Source organism: Ornithorhynchus anatinus, chromosome 4, assembly GCF_004115215.2.
Source record: "Ornithorhynchus anatinus isolate Pmale09 chromosome 4, mOrnAna1.pri.v4, whole genome shotgun sequence".
Taxonomy (NCBI): Eukaryota; Metazoa; Chordata; class Mammalia; order Monotremata; family Ornithorhynchidae; genus Ornithorhynchus; species Ornithorhynchus anatinus.
Window position 1 is genome coordinate 44,227,242 of NC_041731.1, and position 25,448 is coordinate 44,252,689.

A 25,448-nucleotide genomic window follows, 5' to 3' on the forward strand; every position below is an offset into this window, starting at 1 on the left:
GTTTGCAGTCTAAGCACAACTAAAGCAAAATGCATGTTCCCTGCTCACTAGGAGCTTACAACCAAGGGGGAGGAAAGACGTCAAGCAATAAATCAATCGAGAGTTTACTATGTGCCAAGCACTGTACTAAGAACTTGGGAGAGTACAAATAAAATATAATTTACAAATAGAGAAAGAACAAGATAAAATAGGTAGTAGAGTGAATGACTGTGCAGAAGTGCTGAGATAATAGTTGGGAAGATAACAATAATAATAATAATAGCCATTATTATTGTGGCATTTGTTTAGCTCTTATTATGTATCAAGCACCGTACAAAGCCCTGGGGCAGATACAAGACAATTGATCCCAAATGGGGTTTACAGTCTAATTATGAGGGAGAAGAGGTGTTCAATCCCTATTATGCAGAAGAGGGAACTGAGGCACAGAGAAGTTAAGTGACTTGCCCAAGGTCACACAGGAGGAAAGTGGCAGAATTGCAATTAGAACTTAGGTCCCCCGACTCCCAAACCCGGGCTCTTTCCACTGGACCACAGTGTGACCTGAGGGAAAGAAAAATTAACTGGAGAAAGTTTCCTAGAGGAGGTGGGATTTCAGAAGGCCCTTAAAGATAGGGCATCCTGTGACTTGATAGATTTGAAGAGGGAGAGAGTTTCAGGGCAGGAAGGGCATGAGCAAAGGGTCGGGGGTGTCCGGGTTGGAAACAAAGTACCAAAGAATGGAGAGTGCATTAGAGTGGAGTGGCTAGGTATGGGGGAGTGAGCTGATGGAGTGCCTTGAACCCAATGGCTGGTAGCTTCTATTTACTGCAGAGAGGAAGAATGAGAGAGATATAACTGTGAGTAGTAGTATTTGAGAGCTGAAAGATACTGAAAAGTTGAGGTTGAGGGGAATTGGAATAGGGAGGACGATGGTGTTATCGACAGATTGGAAATTTAGGAGGAACAGAAGGTTTAGGAGGAGAAGACGTACAAAGATCAGTTTTAGACATGTTGAGTTTGAGGTGACAGTGGGACTTTCAAAGAGAGAGGTGTCGTGAAGGTAAGAGGAAATGGAAGACTGATTAGTGGGAAAGAGGTCTGGGGTTAGAGAGGTAGACTGGGGAATGCAAGTGGTAGGTGAAGTCATGGAAGAGGATGGTCTCCCCAACAGAGTGAGGAAAGGAAGGGACTCAGGACAGAGCTTTATATGGGTCACCCACAGTTGGGAATAAGAGGTGGAAGATGGGCTGGTGACTAAAACTGAGAAGGAGCAGTCAGAGAGATAGGAGGAGAATTAGATTAATTCTGTGATGGCAACAACAAACCCTGATCACTCAATCAATCAATTGTATTTACTGAGCATTTGCTGTGTGCTAAGCACTGTACTAAGCACTTGGAGAAAGGGGAGTGGTCAACGATGTTTAAGTTGGGTGAAGGATCAAGGAATATAAAGACACACTAGATTATGGATTTGGCTATGAAAGAGTCATTTTCAGATGCCCAGCATATTCCTAAATATCTCCAAGGAAGCTCCCACAGTTTTTCAACATCCTTTTCAAGGCAAGTCAATTATTTTAAAATTAAGGACATATTAAGGAACTATAACACTCCTTTCTTCTATAAAAGGGGGGTGACTTTCTTGCAAATTCCACTTGACACACCCATGCCACGGGCACACACACAACATAGTACGTGCTCAATATATACCACCGATTGATTTTTTTCCCACATAATAATAATAGTAATTATGTGCTCAATAAATTGCCAATGATTGATTAGTGCTTCAAAGCCTTTCCCTCCTAATTCCCATTCCTACAAAACTCCCAGCTCTCTCTGCACCCCCCCCCCCCCCCCGTCTCAAAATAAAAAGCCAGCACCTCTGATGACATCATTCTATCCAGGTAGGGAATGTTCTTCTAACACACACCTAATTACTTAACAGCATTCTAGCCAAAATATGCAGTGAAAACTCCCATTATGGAAGCACTGAGTATATACCTAATTAATCTTCAAGTTGCCCCCAAGGACCCTTGCTCCTGACATGCTCTGGACATGCCAAGCCAGGGATAAAAACTGCGCCCCTGTGCTCTTGGCTTTCTGCCCATGACACGGCCCGGCCAGCCACCAGCTCTCCTCTTTGCCATCCAGGAGACTCCATCCCATTCAGACTTGCACCACCCCAGGGGGAAAGAGTAAAATCACCCACAAAACCTCAGCAGGACAGGTGGCTGCCATAGGAGTTGCTGAGGCTGCAGGTATGCCTTGGACTCTGAAATTCTTCTCCTTCTCCTGATAGCCAAAGCATATTTGTTTGGAAATACTCTGCCAATAGCAGCAACGGGGCTAAAAAGCTTGCACTGCCAATTTTGTACCCTCTAGCTTCTTGTAAGAAGAGGGGAAGAGAAGGTATCTTGTTTCTTTCAGGACAGCGATTAGATCATGTTACATGTTCTAAGGAGGACAGAGGACACTGAGGGCTTAATAAATGTTCAACAACAAATGTCTTGGGAAAACAAGAACTCTGAAATTTAGGAGCAGAGAGTGTACTTACCCACAGATGATGATGTGAAGTAAGACTTTTATTATATCATTTTTTTTCCCCTCAATGAATACCAGCTCTGACCTCAATTCATTGTTAAATTTAATCACCACTTTACCAGGAGGTGACGCCAACTGGACTGCAGGGTAAGAGATGCAGTCGTCTTCCCCGTTTACAGAGTCTGGAGCACATCTTTGCCATGGGCTTACTCTTTCACAATCCTCATTTCCTCACCTCCCCCAGTCCTTGGCGCCACTCACATGGCTATCGCCATCTCCCTAATGACTAGGTACCTGGCTTCTATTCCTACTTGTTTCGCTACCAGACTCTCACTTTGTGACTACCAGTCCCGGTCACTTTTCTCCTACTGGTTTTATGCTCAATTTCTAATTTGGAGAAAGGGGCTATGGAAAGTAGCTTGCGTAACAGCATCCTCAAGGGAATAACACACGGCCATTCAAGCAACTCTGAAATTGTTATAGATTACACAGTTGCCAAACAAGAACAGAGGGAGTAGTCTACATTTTACATCATATAATTCAGGTTCAACTAGCAAAGAAAAAAAGAAAAACTTTGCTTTCATTTTAAACTGTATAGGGATAAAACTCGGAAAAATCAAATGATTAGTCGGAAGCACTATTACTCTCCAATCCAAAGGATTTCTGAAACCTTTTATTTGGGCTGAGAAAGTTTCCAGGATGGGGGACAGGGATTGTTCTTAACTGAAATTCAGAAAAAAAAACACCTTGAATTTATCATACAATAATATGCCCAATTCTTCTAGAATGTAGGAGCTGCACTGTTGCAAAAGCCCAAATTAAGGAAAATCAGCATTTTAGCACTCACCGTGTCCAAAACCGTGCACCTGCACAAAACCGTTCCTTCCGACACCATGCTGTGTTGTATCCAAAAAGGTGTGATTTTGAAAGAACGTCCTCTAATCCCCTAGTAATGGTCTCTGCATTACAGCAGAAACAGTGCCAATGCTCTGTACTTCAAAAAAAACCAAAAAACCACTCAGGATGAGTGGTTCTAAGACTTACAGCTACATGTTATTTAGGTGGCCACTCACTTCCAAAATTAATATCCTCCCCTTCCCAAAAATACCCTGCCTGGGCCTTCTCTGCTCATCTGCCTAGGTCTGCTTCTTCCTTCTTGGCTCCTTCCCTCCCTCATGTCTTCCCACCTACTCGATTTCCACACATCTCCCTCACCTAGTTCCCAGGTTTCCCCACCCACCCATCCACTTGGCACCAAGGCAGCCTTTTGACTCTCTGAGGTATTTAGGCTGCAGCTTTTATGACTGTCTTCCCCATTAAGCATATTAAACTTGTGGGCAGGGAACGTGTAGCCTGCTTCTGTTGTACCTTCCCAGGTACTTAGTTTAGAAGGCCCTGAATAAATACATATCATTACTACTGCAGACTACTCACAATGTGCTCGGTATATAATAACAATAATTATTATGGTATTTGCTAAGCGCTTACTATGTGCCAGGCAGTATACTAAGCGCTGGGGTGGGTACGAGCAAATCGGGTTGGACACAGGCCCTGTCCCATGTGAGGCTCACAGTCTCAATCCCCATTTTACAGATGAAGTAACTGAGGCAGAGGAGTGAAGCGACCTGCCCAAAGTCACATAGCAGACAAGTGGTGTAGCCGGGATTAGAACCCATGACCTTCTGACTTCCTGGCCCGGGCTCTACGCCATGCTGCTTGAAATTATGAGATGTGCTTATGCTTAGAGCAGCACTTTGCACATAGTAAGCACTCAATAAATACCAATGATTGATTAAAACAATACATATGAATACATATGAATACAGTCATGATGCTCTAAGCCATGCTGCTTGAAATTATGAGATGTGCTTAGAGCAGCACTTTGCACATAGTAAGCACTCAATAAATACCAATGATTGATTAAAACAATACATATGAATACATATGAATACAGTCACGATGCTCTAAGCACTGCTGCTTGAAATTATGAGATGTGCTTAGAGCAGCACTTTGCACATAGTAAGCACTCAATAAATACCAATGATTGATTAAAACAATACATATGAATACAATAGATATGAATATAGTCACGATACACTGCGAATCAAGACATGGTGAGGACCTGTAAGGCTATCTAGACTAGAAACTAGGCTACAGGCTGGTGAATTATTAAACAATCCCAACAGATGATTTATCTATTGAGAACTGTGTAACTCTAGTACACTTTCTCAAGTGCTTAATACAGTGCTCTACACTAAGTGCACAGTGAATACTATTGATTGCTGGATCAATTCTTTGTTTATATATTTCCTGGGATAAAGAGATTGCTCATACATCTTTTTCAGTGTTGTATCACCCCGACAACAGGAATTTTCTCTTGGCCAAAGCTTTGTGGACACAAAACTGTCAGCACTCTCCCCAAAAATGGTTGCTTCTCTTTTCTGAGTTCAACTGCACCCAATTCCTGCCATCTCTCCTCTTAGGACCCAATATCTCTTCCCTTTATTCAGTTGCTTTGTGCTTTTTTCTTTTTAATTTATCCACACCCTATCCATGCGTGATGACATGACAATACAAAGCCCTAATACTGTGAGCATTTTACAGGGCATAGAGATTATTTCCCATCTACAGTACATTGTATTCATAATAATAATTATTATTATGGTACTTATTAAGTGCTTACTATGTGCCAAGCATTGTTCTAAGTAGTGAGATACATACAAGTTAATGAGGTTGGTCACAGTCCCTGTCCCACATTGGGCTCACACTCTTAATCCCCATATTTTACAGATAAGGTAACTGAGGCACAGAAAAATGAAATGACTTGCCCAACTTCACAAAGCAGACAAGTGGTGGAACTGGGATTGGAAACCACGACCTCTGACTCCCAGACCCGTGCTCTATCCACTACACCATGCCCTTCTCTATTCATCCAGCTAACTACCTTTTGGCTTTAAAATAAAATACTGTACTGCTGGTTTGAATTTAGTTTGTGGTTGTCTGTGATCCTTCAGTTCTTTTTAGCTATTTTTAAGACATCGGTTTCATTTGTCCCAAAGGGAACTCCTTTGTTAATGGAAAGTGAATAACAATGTTAGCATTTATATTGTGCATTGTTCATAAAATCTGACTCTGAAAAGAGAAATGATGCAGAGATCGATTAACTGATTTTGCAGAAAATTACAGGATTTTACAACAGAAAGAAAGAATTCATGAAAGAAAAGTGAATTTCATTCTGACCATATCTGACTTGCAAGATTCACTTCTATTTTATAATAATTCTCTTTCACTATTTTGTACTTTTGCAGCAGAGTCGGAGGAGCTTCCCTGCTATATTTTCATAGGATTCTACTTCAGCTTGCATTACGGGCCACTTTGCTGCCTTGAGGAGGCATGGAGAAGACAGCCACGACAGTTTTGGAGTTGAAGAATAGGCAAGCAGACAGACTGAAGCCAGCAGTTCACACCACTTACTACTTTGGTGGTTCTTTCTATCTCATTCTCTCCCCTCCCACCCCTCCCATCTTATAAATGGTGCTTGTTAAGCACTTACTATGTGCCGGGCACTTAACTAAGCACTGGGGTAGATGCAAGATAATCAGGTTGGACCCAATCCATGCCCCACGGCAGGCTCACAGTCTTATTCTCCATTTTACAGATGAGATAAACGACGCACTGGAAAGTGATTTCACATAGCAGAAAAGTAGCAGAGCCAGGATTAGTTCACTGGACTTATCACTCAGAAGCTTCGATCCTAAAAAGCTTCAGTGTTTGACTGGACAAAGTTTTCAGACTTTTTTCCTTAGTGTGTCTTTTTAAAAATTCAGAAACGAGGAGACTGTACAGAGGATGATACTAATATTCAAATAAAATCCCATTCTCAAACATTGTTCACCCAATAAACACATTTCCTGCTGAAAGCAATAAATACATGAGCTAAGTTCTGTGACTTTTACATCAGTTCTAAAACACAAGAGTTGTATTTCCACAAAACCTCATGTCAAGGAAAACTCATGTCTTACTTAGTCGATTTGTCCATTGCCATGCGCCTACACTCATTACTCCCAACACTGCAACATCTTACATGCAAACAGGCTGGTGCTGTCAGAGAAACATTTTCTGATTCCCTAATTATGTTTGAGCCAAAATATATAATGGAAACACATGTTCTGGCAGAACAGAGTGTATACTGACTTCCATTTTGAAAAAAGACAAGACCGGGAAATTTGTTCTTAGAACATTCGTAACCCCTTTTCCTTAATGGTTCCTTGTGTTTTCTCTAAGGTGTTAAATGCAGAACATACAGCGGCATTTTTATGCAGAATGACTGTTAGTTGCTATGGAAACGATAATTTTGAATTTCCTGACACTTGTCACTGAAAATTGCACTAATGTAGGGTTTTTGTATTTCATTTACTCCTTTTCAAAGCAAAGGCAAAAGTGATGGGAGAAAACACTGTTTATTTTAAAATGCCTTGGAGTTGTGGTCGTTGTTTCATTGCACTTTCTACATTCATTCAAAATTAGCCTAGAAAACATGTGAAATAATAATGAATTATGGATAGCAGAGGACCCTGAGAATAGGCTGACTCTACCCCCTACCTCTAGGCAGAAGAGTGATTCCACTATCCCCAAAAGACAGCTAACTACTCTTTTCTTTAAGCATCTCCTGGTAGCTCGATCCACTGTTTTAAAACCCTGATATTCCACTATCCCCAAAAGACAGCTAACTACTCTTTTCTTTAAGTATCTCCTGGTAGCTCGATCCACTGTTTAAAAACCCTGATTATGAATAAGTTCTTTCCTATGTCTACAGGAAAGCCTTCCTCTTGTAACTGACATTAATTTCCTTTATTTTCTCACCATCATTATCAGTTTCAGAGAATGCTTAGTGTGTGCACAGCACTGTAATACAGGGTATGGACCCTGACTTCAAGAACCTTCCAATTTATTAGGGGACACAGGCAGGCACAGACAGGAACAGGAGAAGAAACAGACACAAGGGCAAGAATAAACCAACAAGAACAACAAGAATAAACCAAAATTGAAGAAGTAGAATCAATCAATCATATTTATTAAGCGTGTAATGTGTGCAGAGCACTGTACTAAGCACTTGGGAGAGTACAGTATAATAAAGTCAGTAGACATGTTCCTTGCCCACAACGAGCCTACAGTAGAGATGGGGAGCCAGACATTAACAAATAAATTATAGCTATGTACATAAATGTTGTGGGGCAGAGGGAGGAGTGAATAAAGGATGCCTATCCAAGTACAAGAGCCACACGAGGGAGTGGGAGAAGAGGAGAAACTAATAATTATAATAATAAATATATTTGCTAAGCGCTTACAAAGTGCCAAGTACTGTTCTAAGCACTGGGGTAGATACAAGGTAATTAGGTTGGATACAATCCTTGTCCCACATGGGATTCACAGTCTTAATCCCCATTTTACAGATGAGGTAACTAAGGTACAGAGAAGTTAAGTGACTTGCCCAAGGTCGCACAGCAGACAACTGGCAGGGCCAGGATTGGAACTCATGTCCTCTGACTCCCAAGCTCATGTTCTTGCCACTAGGCCAGGATGCTTCCCATGAGGGCCTAATAGGGGAAGGTCTCTTGGAGGAGATGTGCCTTCAATAAGGCTTTGAAAGTGGCTTCTGCATCATCTATATACTTCAATCTGTGACCTTTGGATATGATATTCACCTCACCCCCAGCCCCACAGAACTTACATACATATCTTTAAATTTTATATTTTAAATTATTTATTCATATTAATGTCTGTCTCCCCATCTAAGCTGTAAGCTAGTTATGGGCAGGGAATGTGTCTGCTAATTCTGTTGTATTGTGCTCTTCCAAGTGCTTAGTACAGTACTCTGCACATAGTAAGCGCTCAATAAATATGATTAACTGATTGATCATCTGACAGATATGAAGTGGGAGGGCATTCCAGGCAAGAGGCAGGAGGTGGACAAGAGGTCAGCGACAAGATAGAAGTAGAGTGAGTAAACTGGCATTAGAGGAGAAAGTGTATGTGGGCTGAGTTGTAGTAAGAAATCAGGAAGGTGAGAGGTAGGAGGGCGTCAAGGTGATTGAGAGCTTTAAAATGCCAATGGTAAGGAGATGGATGGGCAACCACTGGATGTTCCTGAGGAGTAAGGAAAAATGGACCGAACATTTGTGTAGAAAAATGAATCAGGCAGAATAATGAAGTATGGACTGGAGAGGAGAGAGGCAGGAACGTCAGGGAAGAGACTGATGCAGTAATCAAGGGGAAATAGAATAAATTATTGGATTAACATGGTAGTAGTTTGGACGGAGAGGAAAGGCCGGATTTTAGTGATGTGGTGATGAATGGACAGGGTTGGGTGACAGATTGAGTATGTGGGTTAAATGAGAGTTGAGTCCAAGTTAACACAAGGTTATGGCTTGTGAGGTGGGGGGATGGTGGGGCTGTCGACAGGGATGGGAAAGTCGGCGAAGGACAGGGTTTGTGTGGGATGATGAGAAGTTCTGTTTTGGACAAGTTAAATTTGAGGTGATGGTGGGACAGCCAATTAATCAATCATATTTACTGAGCGCTTACTGTGTGCAGAGCACTGTACAAAACACTTGGGAGACTTGGTAGACTTGTTCCCTGCTTACAGCAAGCGTACAGTCTGGATAGGGAGAGAGACATTAATATAAATTATAGATATGTTCTTCAGTGCTGTGGGTCTGTGGGAGGGGTGAAAAAAGCCTTAACAAAATACCATTATTATTATTATTGTTAGTATGAGTTTTGGCTTGATGCGGAGAGGCACGAGGGTGGTATTATGAAAGGAGGATTTGAACGAATAATGACCGTGTCCTTTACTTTATCGAAATAACTAAAATGATCAGTCACTGTGATCACCCTAAAACTTCCCCTGCTCCTCTCCAGTCCCTCCCTCATTCTGCCATCTTTTTGACTCTCCTAACTTCACTCGATCCTATTTATTGAGCACTTACTGTGTACAGAGCACTGTACTAAGTACTTGGGAGAGTACAATACAACAATAAACAGACACATTCCCTGCCCAAGATGAGCTTACAGTCTAGAGCTTTCCCAGCAGTATCTCTGCCGACCTCTTGTCCATGTCCTGGCTCTGGCCCGGAATTCATTCATTCAATAGTATTTACTGAGTGCTTACTATGTGCAGAGCACTGTACTAAGCACTTGCAATGTACAATTTGGCAACAGATAGAGACAATCCCTGTCCATTGACAGGCTCACAGTCTAATCAGGGGAGAATGCCCTCCAACTTCATAACCAAGAGGTAATCACTTTCCCCATCTTCAAAACCTTATTAAATATAAATATGGCATTTGTTAAGCGCTTACTATGTGCCAGGCACACCTTATTGAAGATACTTCTCTTTAGACGTCTTCTCTGACTGGGCCCTCATTTCCTCTTCTCCCACTCTCTTTGGCATCACTTTTGTATTTAATAATGATGGCATTTGTTAAGTGCTTACTATGTACAAAGCATTGTTCTAAGCACCGGAGGGGATACAAGGTGATCAGGTTATCCCACATGGGGCTCACAGTCTTCATCCCCATTTTACAGATGAGGTAACTGAGGCACAGAGAAGTTAAGTGACTTGCCCAAAGGCACATAGCTGACAAGTGGCTGAGTCGAGATTTGAACCCACGACCTCTGACTCCCAAGCCCATGCTCTTTCCACTGAGCCACACTGCTTCTCCTTGAACTTAATAATAATAATGTTGGTATTTGTTAAGCGCTTACTATGTGCCGAGCACTGTTCTAAGCGCTGGGGTAAACACAGGGGAATCAGGTTGTCCCACGTGGGGCTCACAGTCTTAATCCCCATTTTACAGATGAGGGAACTGAGGCACAGAGAAGTTAAGTGACTTGCCCACAGTCACACAGCTGACAAGTGGCAGAGCTGGGATTCGAACTCATGAGCCCTGACTCCAAAGCCCGTGCTGTTTCCACTGCATTCACCTCTGCCTCAGCCCCACAGCACTTATGTGCATATTTGTGCATATATGTAAATAGTTAGTAAATATAGTCTCCCCCTTTAGACCCTAAGCTCATTGTGAGCTGGGAACTTTGTTATAATATACTCATCCAAGTGCTTAATACAGTGTTCTGCACACAGTATGAGCTCAGTAAATACCAATGATTGGTTATCTCAAGAAGTGATCACCCACCTCCTCTCAAAATCTACCCCTTCCATCTGTGCCTCTAACCCCATCCATTCACATTTTATCAAAATAATAATAATGTTGGTATTTGTTAAGTGCACACTTGCCCCCATCCCATCTTCCCTTCCTAACCTTGACTTTCAACCATTCAAAGGCTTCTTCCTCAGTGCTTGCAAACATGCTCATATATCCCCTATCCTAAAAAACAAAAAACATAACCCTCCCTTGACTCCATGGCTCCTTCTAATTTTCACCCCATCTCCCTCCTACCATTCCTCTCCAAACTCCTTGAACAACTTTTCTACACCCACTGCCTCCACTTCTTCTCTCCAATTCTCTCCTTCACGCTTTCCTATCTGGCACTAGCCCATTTCATTCTACCAAAACTGCCCTCGCCGCAATCAGCAGTAAGCTCCCTCTTGCCAAATCCGATGGCCTCTACTCCACCATAATTCTCCTCAACCTCTCAGATGCCTCTGACACTGGCCCGCCCCTTTCTCCTTGAAACATTATCCACCCTAGGCTTCACCGACAATGTACTCTCCTGGTTCTCCTATCTCTCTGGCTGCTCATTCCAGTCTCTTTCACGGGCTCTTCCTTATCCTCCCACCTCCTAACTATGGAAGTCTCTCAAGACTCAGTGCTGGGTCTTCTATTCTCAATCTACACCCACTCCCTTGGAGAATTCATTTACTCCCACGGCTTCAACTACCATCACTACATGGATAATTCCCATATCTCCCTCTCCAGTCCTGACCTCTTTCCTTCTCTGCCATCTCACATTTCCTCCTGCCTACAGGACATCTCTATTGGGATGTCCGGCCAACACCTCCAACCTAATATATCTAAAACAGGACTCATCTTTCCACCCAAACTCTGCCCTCCCCTGTTCTTCCCATTACAGCAGACACCACCATTCTTCATCTCATAAGCTCGTTACCTTGGCATTACCCGCGACTCCTCTCTCTCATTCAACCCACGTATTCAATCTGTCATCACATCCTCTCGATTCTACCTTCACAATCGCTCTAAAATCTGCCCTTTCCTCTCCATCTGAACTGCTACCATGCTGATCCAAGCACTTATCCTACTCCACCTCAACTACTGCATCAGCCCTCCTTGATGATCTCCCTATCGCCTGACTTTCCCCACTCTATTCAATCATATTTATTGAGCACTTACTGTGTATATAGCACTGTACTAAGGGCTTGGGAGAGTACAATATAACAGTTGGTAGACACATACTGTTAGACACATATTGTTTTTACGAGATGTTCTTCCCCTTGACTCTGTTTATTGCCATTGTTCTTGTCTGTCCGTCTCCCCCGATTAGACTGTAAGCCCGTCAAACGGCAGGGACTGTATCTATCTGTTGCCGACTTGTTCATCCCAAGCGCTTAGTACAGTGCTCTGCACATAGTAAGCGCTCAATAAATACTATTGAATGAACATACTTTGCCCACAGTGAGCTTACAGACTAGAGGGGAGACAGACATTAATATAAATAAATTACAGATATAATTCACCCACTCCAGTTCATAGTGGAAAGAGCACGGGCTTTGGAGTCAGGGCTCATGAGTTCGAATCCCAGCTCTGCCACTTGTCAGCTGTGTGACTGTGGGCAAGTCACTTAACTTCTCTGTGCCTCAGTTCCCTCATCTGTAAAATGGGGATTAAGATTGTGAGCCCCACGAGGGACAACCTGATTCCCCTCTGTTTACCCCAGCGCTTAGAACAGTGCTCGGCACATAGTAAGCGCTTAACAAATACCAACATTATTATTATTACTTTGCTCTGCTGCTTGGATTATTTTTCTGGGGAAAAAAAAAAAGTCAGTCCATTTCTCATCATTCCTTAAGAACCTCCAGTAGTTGCCCATTTACCTCCACATCAAACAGAAACTCCTTACCATTGACTTTAAAGAACTCAATCAGCTCTCCTCCTATGTTACCTTGCTGATTTTCTACTACAACTCAGCCCACATCCTTCACTACAATAAAGCCCACCTACTCGCTTTACCTTGATCTTGCCTACCTCACCACCAACCCCTTGCCCATGTCCTCCTGCTGGCTTGGAACTCCCTCTCTTTTTATATATAACAGACCATCACTCTCCCCACCTTCAAAGCCTTAACAAAAAAAAAATCACATCTCTTCCAATAGGCCTTCCCTCGGCCCTCATTTCCCCTACTCTCTGTACCCTTTAAGCACTTGATAGTCAGCCCTCCTTTCATCTCCACATATATGTAATTTATTTTAATGTCCGTCTCGCCTTCTAGAATGCTGTAACTTTCTTGAGGGCAGGGAAACGTGTACACCAACTCTGACATAGTGCACACTTCCAAGTGCTTAGTACAATGCTCTGCACGCAGTAAGTCCTCAATAAATGCCACTGATTGACTGATCCATCAGAAGAAATGAATGACTCTAAGGGCCACTCTTCCTTTAGTCTCCTCCTGTAGACTGCAAATTCCTTGTGGGCAGTCAGTCAATCGTATTTAATGAGAGCTTACAGTGTACAGGGCATTGTATTAAGCACTTGAGAGAGAAGAGAATAACAATATAACACATATTCCCTGCCCACAACAAGCTTACAGTGTAGAGGGATTGTGTCTACGAACTTTGTTGTGTTGTATAGTTTGTTGTGAAGTTCCTATCCCAAGGACTTAGTGCTGTGCTCTGTCTATGGTAAGCGCTCAATCTATACAACTAATTGATGGATTCGTTGTTTCTCCCTGTCTGGAAGAGCTATCCTCCAGCCCTTCTGAAATCACATCTCCTCCAGGAGGCTTTCCCTAATTAATCTCTCATCTCTCCACCCTAAATCCCAAACTTCTACCTCAGCAACGGGCACTCACGTACTCACACCCCTACGTTCATATCTTTATACTCTTGCTTCCTCATAGCTGTAACTTAAGTATTTGTCTCTTTCACTAGACTGTAAGCTCCTTCCCTACTCACTCTATTGTACTCTCCCAAGTGCTTAACTACTCAATGAACACCATTAATCAATTGATTGATTGGGAGGTGAGAGCTCAAACCTGGTGAGATAAATTTGGGAGTTATCCCAAAAGGGAAGAGTTGAATCACATAAGGCTGCCAAGTGCCCCAAGAGAATTAATGTAGAATGAGGAAAATTAGAGGACCTGGAGCAGAGCCTTGGGGAACATTCATTAGCAAAGGACAGCAGGAAGGAGAAATGACAACTGAAGAGACTGAAAAACAGCAGTCCTTTGTGGCAAGGGATCAGCGACAGAGGGCAGGGAAAGGCAAAAAGAGATAGAGACAAGGAAAGCATATGCACTTCATGTTAAGAAGTAATACCAAGGCCCAAGTGGGCAGATTGGAAGCTATAACCTTAGAAAGGGCAACCCTTAGCTCCTTCTTGATTCACTCACCTCCCTACACCTTAGTCTGTGCTCCACGCTGGCCTGCCCAATCCTACCGCCTCGTCAGCTTCCCCCACTGTCCAGCTTCGAGAGGGATGCTGCTCCCTTTGATTGCTTCCATCAATCCCCACTCTGCCCATATTAGTGCCAGTGAAGAGAAGCCGGGCCAACAGCCAACCCTGTGTCCTACCCTGTCTACGAGTAGAAGGAAGAGGGTGAGGAAGAGTGAGGGAAAGGCAAAGACAAGACTGAAAAAAAGAGGAAAAAGAGAGAAAGAGAACTTACTCCTGGCTGATTACATCTTATTCATTCAACCACATTTACTGAGCACTTACTGAGTGTGAAGCACCATACTTAGCGCTTGGGAGAATAGATATAACAATTAATAAACACAATCCCTGCCCACAAAGAGCTTACAGACTGGGGGAGAGAGGAAGACAGACATATAGCAAGTCAGGGTGACTACTCTTCCTCCTGCGCATCCTCGGTGGCCAGTACAGGGACTTCTCTGGCCCCTGGCACCCATCGTGGGAGAGAGCTCCCTTTGTCTGCCCAGCTTGACTGGCCATCTTGGTGCCATTGCTGCTTGCTCATAATGGGAACAGATGGGCAGGTGGCACACGGTGTGAGGCGGGAGAGAAAGAGAGCACCTCCATCCCACTTTGCTTACTGGTATTAGCGATGGACAACGCAGTGGGCCCTGAGATGCGGCAGCATCCTACTGACAAGGGCAAGGGGTGGAACCACCATCTTGGCTCCACCTTGGCCTCTTTACATTTAATATTTATTGAGTGCTACCTGTGTGCAGAGCACTGTACTAAGCACTTGGACACCTATAACAGACACATTCCCTGCCCACAACGGGGATACAGTCTAGAGTCCACTTCTAAGGGATGGGGCAAGCCAAACTCTGTGATGGTGTAGCTAATGCTGGCACCTCCAGGGAGGCAACATCTGTGCTCAAGAGCTATATTTGGTTTTTCGACGAACCAAATATAGCTCGAGGGGCATAGGTTGCTGACCGTGCTGTAGGTTCTCGTTCTACCTATGCTCTCACTTTTGAATCAAATGACTTAAGCCTGTTAAAACTTGCTTTCTTAAATAAAGTTCATTTTAAAGCTTTGCTAACTTCTTCCCAAAGGGTCTTGAATAAAATATCAGTGCTTGGAACAGGGCTTGGCACATACAAAGCGCTTAACAAATACCATAATTATTATTTTTTAAATCATCATTTGAAAAAAGCCAGCCTATAATGGCTTGGGGATGTTTATGTGAACTACATACTGAATCACTGACACTATGGGCATTTAATATATACGAAAAAATAGTATGGAAAGCGCTAACAGATTTTACAATTGATACCTACGCATTTCAAGAAGTTCTAATAATGTTCTATATCATAGTAACCTATTTAGTGACAAACTTCCAGCTTTTATTTTCTTATCTTTCATTGTACTTTATTACCTCCTACGACAAATGAGGATGAAAATCAGAGAGCGATAGAAGTGTGATAAGCCTGGTTAAATATTTGAATTTCATTTTGGTCCTTCACTACTGAAGAAGGTAGGAACTCCAGGATCAGTTTTGTTTGTCTTTATGGTATTTGCTAAGCATTTTCTGTACATCAAGCACTGTTCTAAGCTCTGGGGTAATACAAGATAGTCAGGCCAGACAATCCCTGTCCCACATGGGCTTACAGTCAAACTAACCTGCTTTAGCCCTGAAGTACCTTCTCTGTCATGGGCCACATAAAATGGTTATTTTTTGTGTGTGCATGTCCTTCAAAATCACTTCAAAATTGAGTTGGGAGCAGAAACAAGTGACAGTTTTTGTAAAAGAAGAATTTTTTGAAAATTCACCTTAAATGCAAGTAAAGAGCCCTAACAATATTCTGCCACCTTTCTGTTATTTATGAGGATATATTTCTGTGGGGTTGGCACAAAATACCAACTGTATATTTCATTATTTATTTTGACCACAAGTAAAGACTTTTATACCTTTTTCTCTGATTGGAAGATAACCTCCCTTTGGGGAGGGAATGTGTCATTTGCTTAGTTTGGTACTTCCCAAGGGCTCTGTATGGTACCTTGCACCTAGTGGTGATCAAAAAATGGTATTACTACTACTAAAGAGTGTGTATGGGAATGACTTTTTAAAGTTGGAAAACATTTTAAGCTGCAGTATATCCACTGTCTTTCCTGAGCATGTCTATGATAGATCCTCAGATGAAAGTTCTTTTCTCTGAGAAATGGTTGTGTAAATTCTTGTCCAGACTTCCCGAGCATTCAGGGCAGAGAGTAAGTCTGTCAGTATCTAACTAAAAGAAAGTTTGATTTTTTTTTCCCCCTTAAAAAGAGTATGCTTACTTAGTCATAACTAGTCACTAAAGTAAACTCCACGTTATGGCAAAGCTCCCAAAATTCAAGGCTTAACTAGGCCTCTGGAAAATGATATACTTGGTACAAATATCTTTATTCAATAGAGAGGACATGTGCTTTCAGGGACAACAAATGAAAATTCTAGTAGTCATAGTTCCAGCATGTCAAATGTTGTGTTTTTTCCTCCTTTTAGGAGCTGTTTATGTATATAGGGATTTGGACAATGTTTGGAAATGACTGACAAGTCCAGCTATGAATATTACCAAAGAAAGAAAAATGACCTTTTCAGCAGCAATATAGGAGATTTTGGACGTAAATATTTAATGTCTCCATAGGAAATCACATATATTAGTATTGCAAAATACTAGTGTGGCGTAGTGGAAAGAGCACGGGCTTGGGAGATGTGGGTTCTAATCCCGGCTCGGCCACTTGTCCGCTGTGTGACCTTGGGTAAGCCACTTAACTTCTCTGTGCCTCAGTTACCTCATCTGTAAAATGGGGATTAAGACTGTGAGCCTCACGTGGGACAACCTGATTACCTTGTACCTATGCCAGAGCTTAGAACAGTGCTTGGCACATAGTGAGCACTTAACAAATGCCACTATTATTATTATTTTCCATATTCCACTTCCCCCCTGCAGTTTTCCTGGTTCAAAATAGTTTGCTAGTTTTCCGGTTATTTTAACAGAATTATCAGGGCCCATCTTGTTATGATTTGTGTCTGGGTAGAGTATAAAAAGTTTCTGAAAAACTCAGAAGCTTGGATCAACTCTGATGCCAAGGGTATTGACTTCTAAAAAGCTACTTGTCTTTTCTGACCCATACATATACAGTTTCCAACTGAGCTAAATGATGCTGGAGAGAAGAATGTCTGTTGGCAAAAGACCAGAATTAAAATTGCTGTCCTGCAAAACATATCTTTTCTAATTTCTAAAAGTGTGGTGAAGGGTGGTTGCTTAAAATTACCTCTACTGACATTTATTTTTAATCTACCTTCCTTGACTTTACAAAGATAAAAATAAAGACCACTTAAGACTGCATTTGTTAAGGAATTAAACGGGTTAATTTTTTCCCTGATTTTGTATGTTTGTAACTGGTTTGCTGGACCGAATCCCAACCAGCAAATGGAATCAATCATTAAAAATATCTTCTCCATTTTCTCTCCAGATTTAATTTCCTCTTTGACAGTCCTAATTCCAATTCTGAGAAGCAGCAGCAGAAGGTCCCTTGATGGTGCGCAGCTAATTAAAGTATTTTTCCTAAAGATGCTGGTTTATTCTTCAGTGTTTGTTGTCCTCCATTTTTTTCTTTACTGAAGTGGGGGTGGAAGGACAGAAAAAATCTTTAATGCTATATTTAACTATTTCTTGATTCATTTCACCCCTTAATGGTGGTATTAGTTAAGCCCTTACTATGAGCCAAGCACTACACTGAGCTTTGGGTTAGAAAGAAGACAGTTTGGTAGGACAAGATCTCTGTCCCACATGGGGTTCACAGTTTATGAAGAAGACAGAACAGGTGGTGAATTCTCATTTCACAGATGAGGAAACTGAGGCACATCTTGCCCAGTGTCACACAGCAGACAAGTGCCAGAACCAGATGCAGAACTCAAGTCCTCTGGTTCCCACTAACGCTCACTGCTTCCTTATCTTCTTGGACAAATGCATCTCAGACTCCAAAAATTATTTCTTCATTGCTCCCGAAGGCCCAACAAGGATAAAAGAAATCAATCAACCCATCAATCAATCAATGGCACTTATTGAGCACTTACTGTGTGCAGAGCACTGTACTAAGCGCTTGGGAGAGTACAAAATAACAGAGTTGGTAGACACTGAGCCCAGAATAACCTCCTCGATTCTGGAGCCACTGTTTAGTTGGTTATTGGCTAGCTATTAGAAACTCCTGTACTTACCACACATCTGCAGGTGACACCAAACTGAGAGGTGGCTAACATCTTCGAATACTAGATGAATTAGGGAAATGGTCCTGCAAAATCAGAACGAAATTCAAACTTTCGGAAGAACAAATTAGCATTTTGAAAACACTGGGGCTCCAACACAAAAGGCAGCACTAAGACACTGTAGCTTGAAGGAGCATCCTCTTCCTGTTCCAAATAATTGCAATTCAAGAGGAATACTGATGAAAATTTCAATAAATTATGCAGGGTATTTGATTTAAGAGTGAAAAAAATATTCGTTTCATTTAACAGAATCAGGAATGTAATGGCTTACTGAAAAAGGAAAAACTAAAGAGACTATACATTTTCAGCCTATAACTGAACAGTGGCCAGTCCCAGGTCAGAACAGTCGGTTCTCCGACAACGTAGGGTTTGTGTTCTTAAACTTGTGGCCGGAAATATCCGCGCTGTTATACCGTTGCTCGACGGATGCCACTCACATACACACAGCCATTTCTTCCGCTGCTACATCACCCTCCATCTCATGTTGTCGGATGAACGTCCCCTAACTTTGCCATCCCGTTCTATCCAGAGGGAAGCAAGCATTTTGGAAACAACTGTATATACAGATACTGAGCAAAATGTAACCGCTATCTAGAGAACAGTAAACGCTGCCCCCAAACATGGACAATTTACTCGCTTGAGGATGTCAGTACGGGAATCACTTCTTTGTATGATGTTTGGGGTTTGGATTTAAAACATAAAGAAGGCAGAAAGCTGATAAAACGCTGAAGAATAAGCTTCTATTAAATCCTACTCTGACGACAAAAACACAAACACAGGAATAAACCTCTAGATGAAGAACATAAATCCCAAATTTAAACTGTTTCTTTTAGAATATAAATCTAGGTTTGAACTCTTACTCCCTGAAAAAGCATCATTTAAAATGGCATCATTTTTAATATTCTTAGTTGACAGTGAATGGTTCATTGCTGTTCAGTATGAACTAAAGAAAGCTAGATTCAATTTCGAACCCCCACTCTTAGAGGTCCTAAAAATATTATTAGAATACATTTAATACTCATAATGAAATGTGCAGCTGGCATAAGCGTAGCGCTTCTCAATTAGCTACTGAAAAATAATTTGTATTCTATAAATTGAATTTGACAACATCCTGTCTATTGTGAACACAAAATTTTAAACCACAAAATAGCAAAAATTATTCCCTGAATTAAGAAATTTCCTCAATACAGAGCAAGACTCCATTTACAATAAAATGGAAAGAAAAATTCATTTTGTGAACAGCAACATTTGATTATTTGGGGCTGAGCCCTGAGGAAAGCCCTTTCGGACATGAAAGTACAACTCAGAGAAACAGGTCAGGGAACAACAAACAGGAAAAAACCCTGGATTGATGCTTCCATAAGGAATCGGAATCTACACGTTTAGAAAGGAACAACAAAAGCCAAACGGGAATTCAAGTCTTCTTTAGAGACACTACCTAACACAACACCAAATCTAAAATGTGCCCCAGGAATAAAAATCCATATACTATCCTACAGGATTTTAGCACCTGGAACATGAAAATCAATTAAAATAAATTAACCATCAAATTGGTACAAAAACATGAAGTCACTCCAAGACAAACAAAAGGCATGATCTGATCACCTGTTCCCAGGCAATGGTAGGGTGGAAAATTCAGACCTCTAAAATATACTGAAAAAGAAAATCACCTTCCCCACCGAAATGGGCTGCCCATACAAAAACTGCATTGTCAGTTTTCAACAAACACAACAAGAAAAAGGTGTTCAGAGCAACGAAATAAAAGAACGCTTAAGAAGGATTCTACCACTAAGAACAGATCAAGTCACAATTGACAGGAGCCTTGAAGGTCAAAGTGGTGGAACTTAAAAGCCACCCTGAACAAAGGCTTTTGCTTAAAGTGTCAGTTTCATTTGATGACCTTGGTAGCAGCCTTGTAGTTGAAGACTAAAAAGTAATTTGTTTTAATTGATGCTGTTTCTGATGGCTCTAAATAAACAATCACTATAAAAAGTTATGCTCCATTTTGATTTACAATTAGCTACAATGAAGAAACAAAGCAAAACAAATCTGGATTTTGTTTATTAAAGCCTGAACCTTTTGACCTTCTCGAAGCCGTTTCTCACAAAAATTACTTCCCATTGTCCTTTTCTGACATATAAGAAAACACTGGCATTTTAATATTCCAAATCCACACTGGGTACTTGGCCACATGTTTGCTTTTCTACTTGTTAAAGATTAATGAGCCTTCACTTAGGCGCATTTCTAGCATGTCAGTTTGATGCTTCGATGGCTTTATATAATTTCAAAGGGATAAAATTTTAAAAGATTAGTGCTAGTTTATTACTTCATATACTCCCAAGCTTTTTGTAAAAGAGACACAAGTAGATCACAACTTCCTGAGGGCTAAAAAAAGGAGATGATGCAAAGAGAAACTGTTTGAATCAAGATAACCCTATGCCTAGCAGTCACTTTTATCATAATCAAAAAACTTGTATTAATCATCCATCTGTGCATATATAACTGTGTTAGATGCTAAATGGATTTAATAGATATGTCCTTGGCTGTACAGAAACTTACAAATTAAGGTAGGTGACACAATAGTTTTAACACATAAAAGAGTCCATTCTTGATTTTCTGGAGGTGGATTAACCATGTCAGATTTTTCAACTCTCTCCAGCCAACACCTTGACTTCCTTTTGATCCTCTCCTAATCCTAGCACCTTTAGTCCAGAACAATAGCTCTTTTTTGCCTCCTCTGATTGAGTGTTGCCCTCCTTGGTTCTCTCAGACAGGGTTCAGAGCCAACTCCCCCCAGCTGCCAACTCAAGGACAAAGCTGACTTCTTTTTTTTTTTTCCATTATCTGTTGTTTTCTATTATCTGCACCACTTCTTTTCCCCAGCCGTAGATCATTCAGAATTAACTGGGTCAACACTGGGCCAAAAAAAACCAATTCACTGGAAGCAAACTGAAGACATTTATTCACTTGTGTGTATTATTTATTTCTACTCTCACTCTTAACAAAGGCACAGGTATCAGTTTGTGTCTACCTTTTCCTCCATTAGATTATAAATCCACTAGGGATCTCTACTTTTGCTTCTTTTGTAGCTTCTCCCAGTGCTCCATACAGTCCCCTCTCTACACACAGAGGTATTCAGTAAATACTGCAAATATTGCTTAAAACCATAACTTAAAAAATAATTTCAAGAGGCGAATTTTCATTCTAAGATTGACCTGGAGCAGTGACGATGCTTTTTTAAAGAAAGAATTATGCCATTTGTTAAGTGCTTACTATATGTCAGGCCCTGTACTAGGCACTGGGGTAGATGCAAGATAATCGGCTTGGACACAGTCCCCGTCCCACATAGGGCTGACAGTCTTAATCCCCATTTTGCAGGTGAGGTAACTGATGCACACAGAAGTTAAGTGACTTGCCCAAGGTCAAGGTTTTAAAGTGTGATTTCATTTATGCACTAAGAATGAAATTCTTGCCTAACTAATTTCATCAACTCCCTAACGGAGGCTCTGTTCCAGCAAAGAAATGTGAAGATCATGCTTCCCAGTCTCTCTGGTCAGCAGCTCACTCACTGCTGCTCTAAGTGTCAGGGGCACCATCCCTCACGCAGAAGTCGGTGGAAAGAGAGGCAAAAGGGAGCATGAGGGAAGGAAGGGCGCTGCCCTGAGGGGCCTGGGGAAGAGAGACATAGACAAGAATGCACACAATGCTTGTCAATACCCGCAACGTCAAAAGGATGGTGGGCGCAAAAATTCCTCGACATGACAGTTGCGAAACACGGCTTTAAATAGTAATTATGGTACTTGTTAAGCACTCACTATGTGCCAGGCACTGTACTAAGCTCTGGGGTGGATACAAGCAAATTGGGGCTCACAGTCTCAATCCCCATTTTAGTCGAGGTAATGGAGGCACAGAGAAGTGAAGTGACTTGCCCAAGATTACACAGCAGGCAAGTGGCGGAGCCGAAATTAGAACCCATGACCTTCTCATTGTGTGTAAAGGCCCAACGGATTTTAAAAAGGAAGCCAAGGTTTGAAGAGGCTGGTAATGTCTCATCTTTCTAAAACTGTGGCAACAATTTAGTTGCAAGCTTCCTTTATTCTTTTAGCTCAAATACTTTCTAAAAGACTGTAAGCTCCTTGTGGCTAGGGAATGTGTCTATCAACTGTTGCACTGAACTCTCCCAAGCACTTAGTACAGTGATCTACACACTGTAAGCACTAAATACCATTAATTGAGTTGTGCACAGACAAATACGTATCAGCCGATACCGTCCTTCAATTTCCTATTCAAAGTCACGGTAACTGATGATGCGGCTTCCTAGGTTTGGTTACAGAGGCCAAATACCATTATTGAATAAGTATTAAATAAAATGTAGTCATTTTTGCTAATCAGTCTGAGGAAAGATTATATAAAATACTCTATCTGAGAAAGAAGACATTTTTAAATGGTTGCCAAAAGGAATAAAACAGTTTTCCAAATTGTTTATCTGTAGGAAGCATGCCCATCAGCCTTTTTTAACTGACAGGGTTTCCAAGCATTTCAGTGACCATGCCACTTTTCTACTAAATGTTCGTTAAGTCTTCATATAAAAACTCATTTTTAAAAAAATCTACCGATCACTTTCTGGAGCCTGGCAACCAATAGTTAAACGATGGTTTAGAAAGGTGAACTAAGCAGCGGATACGGCAGACACAAGAAGGAAGTGGTTGGAAGGCAGAGAGATCAGGGAGGAGGCTGAGGGAGGGAGACAGAATGAGAAGGGAGACAGAGGAAGAAGGGAGATTAGATTACAGGGTTACAGCTTTGAAGCAAGATGGTGGCAATTTGGGTATAAAGGAAGGGGAGGATTCAAGAAATACTGGAGAAGAAAGAAGAGAGGAGAAGGAGGATGAGGTGGTGTGGGTTTAAGAGGAAAGGAGTCCATCCAGTTTAAGTCAAGCTAAATTGAAGGTGCCAATGGCACATTTTTGTGGCTATGTACTGGAGGCAAGAGGAAAAAGCAAGATTATAAAAAGCGAAGCTGGGTTGGTAAAATAGATTTGGAAGTTGTCCATAAACATAAACGAGAACTAGTACTGCCTAGTGGGAGCACCGGCCTAGGAGTCAGAGGACTTGGGTTCTAAACCCAGCTTCGCCACTTGTCTGCTGTGTGACCTTGGGTAACTCACTTCACTTTTCTGTGCCTCAGTTACCTCTTCTATAAAATGGGGATGAAGACAGTCAGCCCCATGTGGGACATGGACTGTGCCCAACCCAATTAGCTTGTATCTACCTCAGGGTTTAGTATAGTGCCTGGCACACAGTAAGTGCTTAATACCATTAAAAATGAAAAAAAAATGCGGTGGTAGCCCAGGGAACAGATGAAGTCTCTAAGAGTGATTTAGAGAGAGGAAAGTAAGGGACCCAGATCACAGCCTAGTGGGATATCCACAATTAAGGGTGAAAGATGAAATCAAGGTACGATACCTTACCACTGCTTCAAAGGTCCTGAAAGAAACTCTGATTTTGAAACTGTGCTATTCTAAAAGGTTTTAGCCTAAAAGCAGCAATGAAGTTAAAAAGCTACAGTTTGCCAATATCACAATCACTTGCTATCCATTAACCTTATGTGAAGCTGTACAAGTGCTGCTCGGAGATTCATAGCCCTTTAAGAATGAGAACTTGTTAAGAAATAAGGTATTATTGTCATAAGTGGATTTTCTGAACTTATTCACTTGGACAGCCTTTCCTTGGAGTTTACAGTTATTACCCTGTTCCTTAATAGAGTAAAATATTCATGCAATCTTTGATCTTAAACTCAATTTCCAGTAACAGTGTCGTATATGCACTCAATTCTGTCGAAGCATGTGCTTTCATTAAACATTTCAGCTAGAACACAACGACAGAATTTGGGAATTTTCTTCCAACACCACCAGTCTGTGTGGATATAATGACACAATGCTGGCAGAAACTGCTGGGTGTGCACGAACCTGCAACAGGGCGATTACACTCTGGGAGTTTTTCTTAAGAAGGGGTTATTTTTTCAAGAAAAGAACTGCCACATTATAGAAAAATTGGGTGCACATGACCTCAGAAACAACGAGAATATGATATAATGCTACCTTGACCGTATAATTTTAAGTGAAGAAAAAAATAGAGGACAAATCTCCCGTGACTTCTGAGCAGAAAGAAGAGTTTCTGGCAAGAGATGGTCTTTGCTACATTTCTTGATGAGGCTAAAGCAAACAACTAGAGACTGACTGTGAGGTTAAGGAAACTGCTGACAAGATATGAAGACTCAGCCTTCTAGGTCAGCTCTTCAAATGCCGTCCAATTAGCAACAAACATATGGTAATTATGACTGGAGAAAATGAAATTCATACTACGTGGCTAAGAAAATCCTGCCAAAGATGGACCCTTCCTGGCACTATCAGGGGAGAAAAACAAATTAGTGGTGACAGTTTAAAACTAATAATAATAACGATAATAATAATAATGATACCTGAAAATTAAGCAGCAAAATCAAATCCATTTATGTTGTCTTCAGAAGCTCAATCATTGGCTCAGGAAGGGCATTTCAGGTGGGTCCAAGAGGGGGGCTCCTCCAACTCCAGAATCTTTTCAATTAATGTCCGTCCCCATTACCAGAGTCCATTATTGCAGAACAATATTCATGTAGAACATCACGGAACTACTGAGTTGCATCTAATCTGTCAAGCAATGAGTTTGCTGTATATAGTTACTACTCAATTGAAGTACCCATGTGCGCAAAGCAAATGAATCAGAATTTAAGGTTTCATCCTAACAGAGCACAGGAACACACCGAAAGGAATCTCTAATTCTTCATCTTTGGCCTTGCAGATTCAAATTTATCGTAAGTGGAATAGATTGACTCCCCACTGAAGAACATTTTGGCATAAAAAAGCTCTCTCAAGTAAACAAAACTAAGTTCCACACCATATAATTCAAAATCTGTTGGCAACTCTTGCTTAGAAATGGAATAGCATGGAGGCCACATGGTTTTTTGGCAGCCTGAT

The 25,448-nt window shown here is 41.4% G+C and overlaps 1 protein-coding gene across 4 annotated transcripts in view; it reads right to left on the minus strand.

Moving 5' to 3' along the window:
* Positions 1-25,448, minus strand: part of LOC100092510 (spermatid perinuclear RNA binding protein) — a 115,676-nt gene that overhangs the window by 52,663 nt on the left and 37,565 nt on the right. The window contains exon 1 of one of the 4 annotated variants that reach the window (XM_029062080.2): positions 24,914-25,085. The exons of 2 other annotated variants lie outside the window; for them this stretch is intronic. The gene's annotated coding sequence lies outside the window, so the exon portion shown is untranslated. Of the gene's footprint in view, positions 1-18,384; positions 18,471-24,913; positions 25,086-25,448 lie in introns of those variants that run through there. One more of the 4 variants, XM_029062079.2, reaches the window with a different exon arrangement.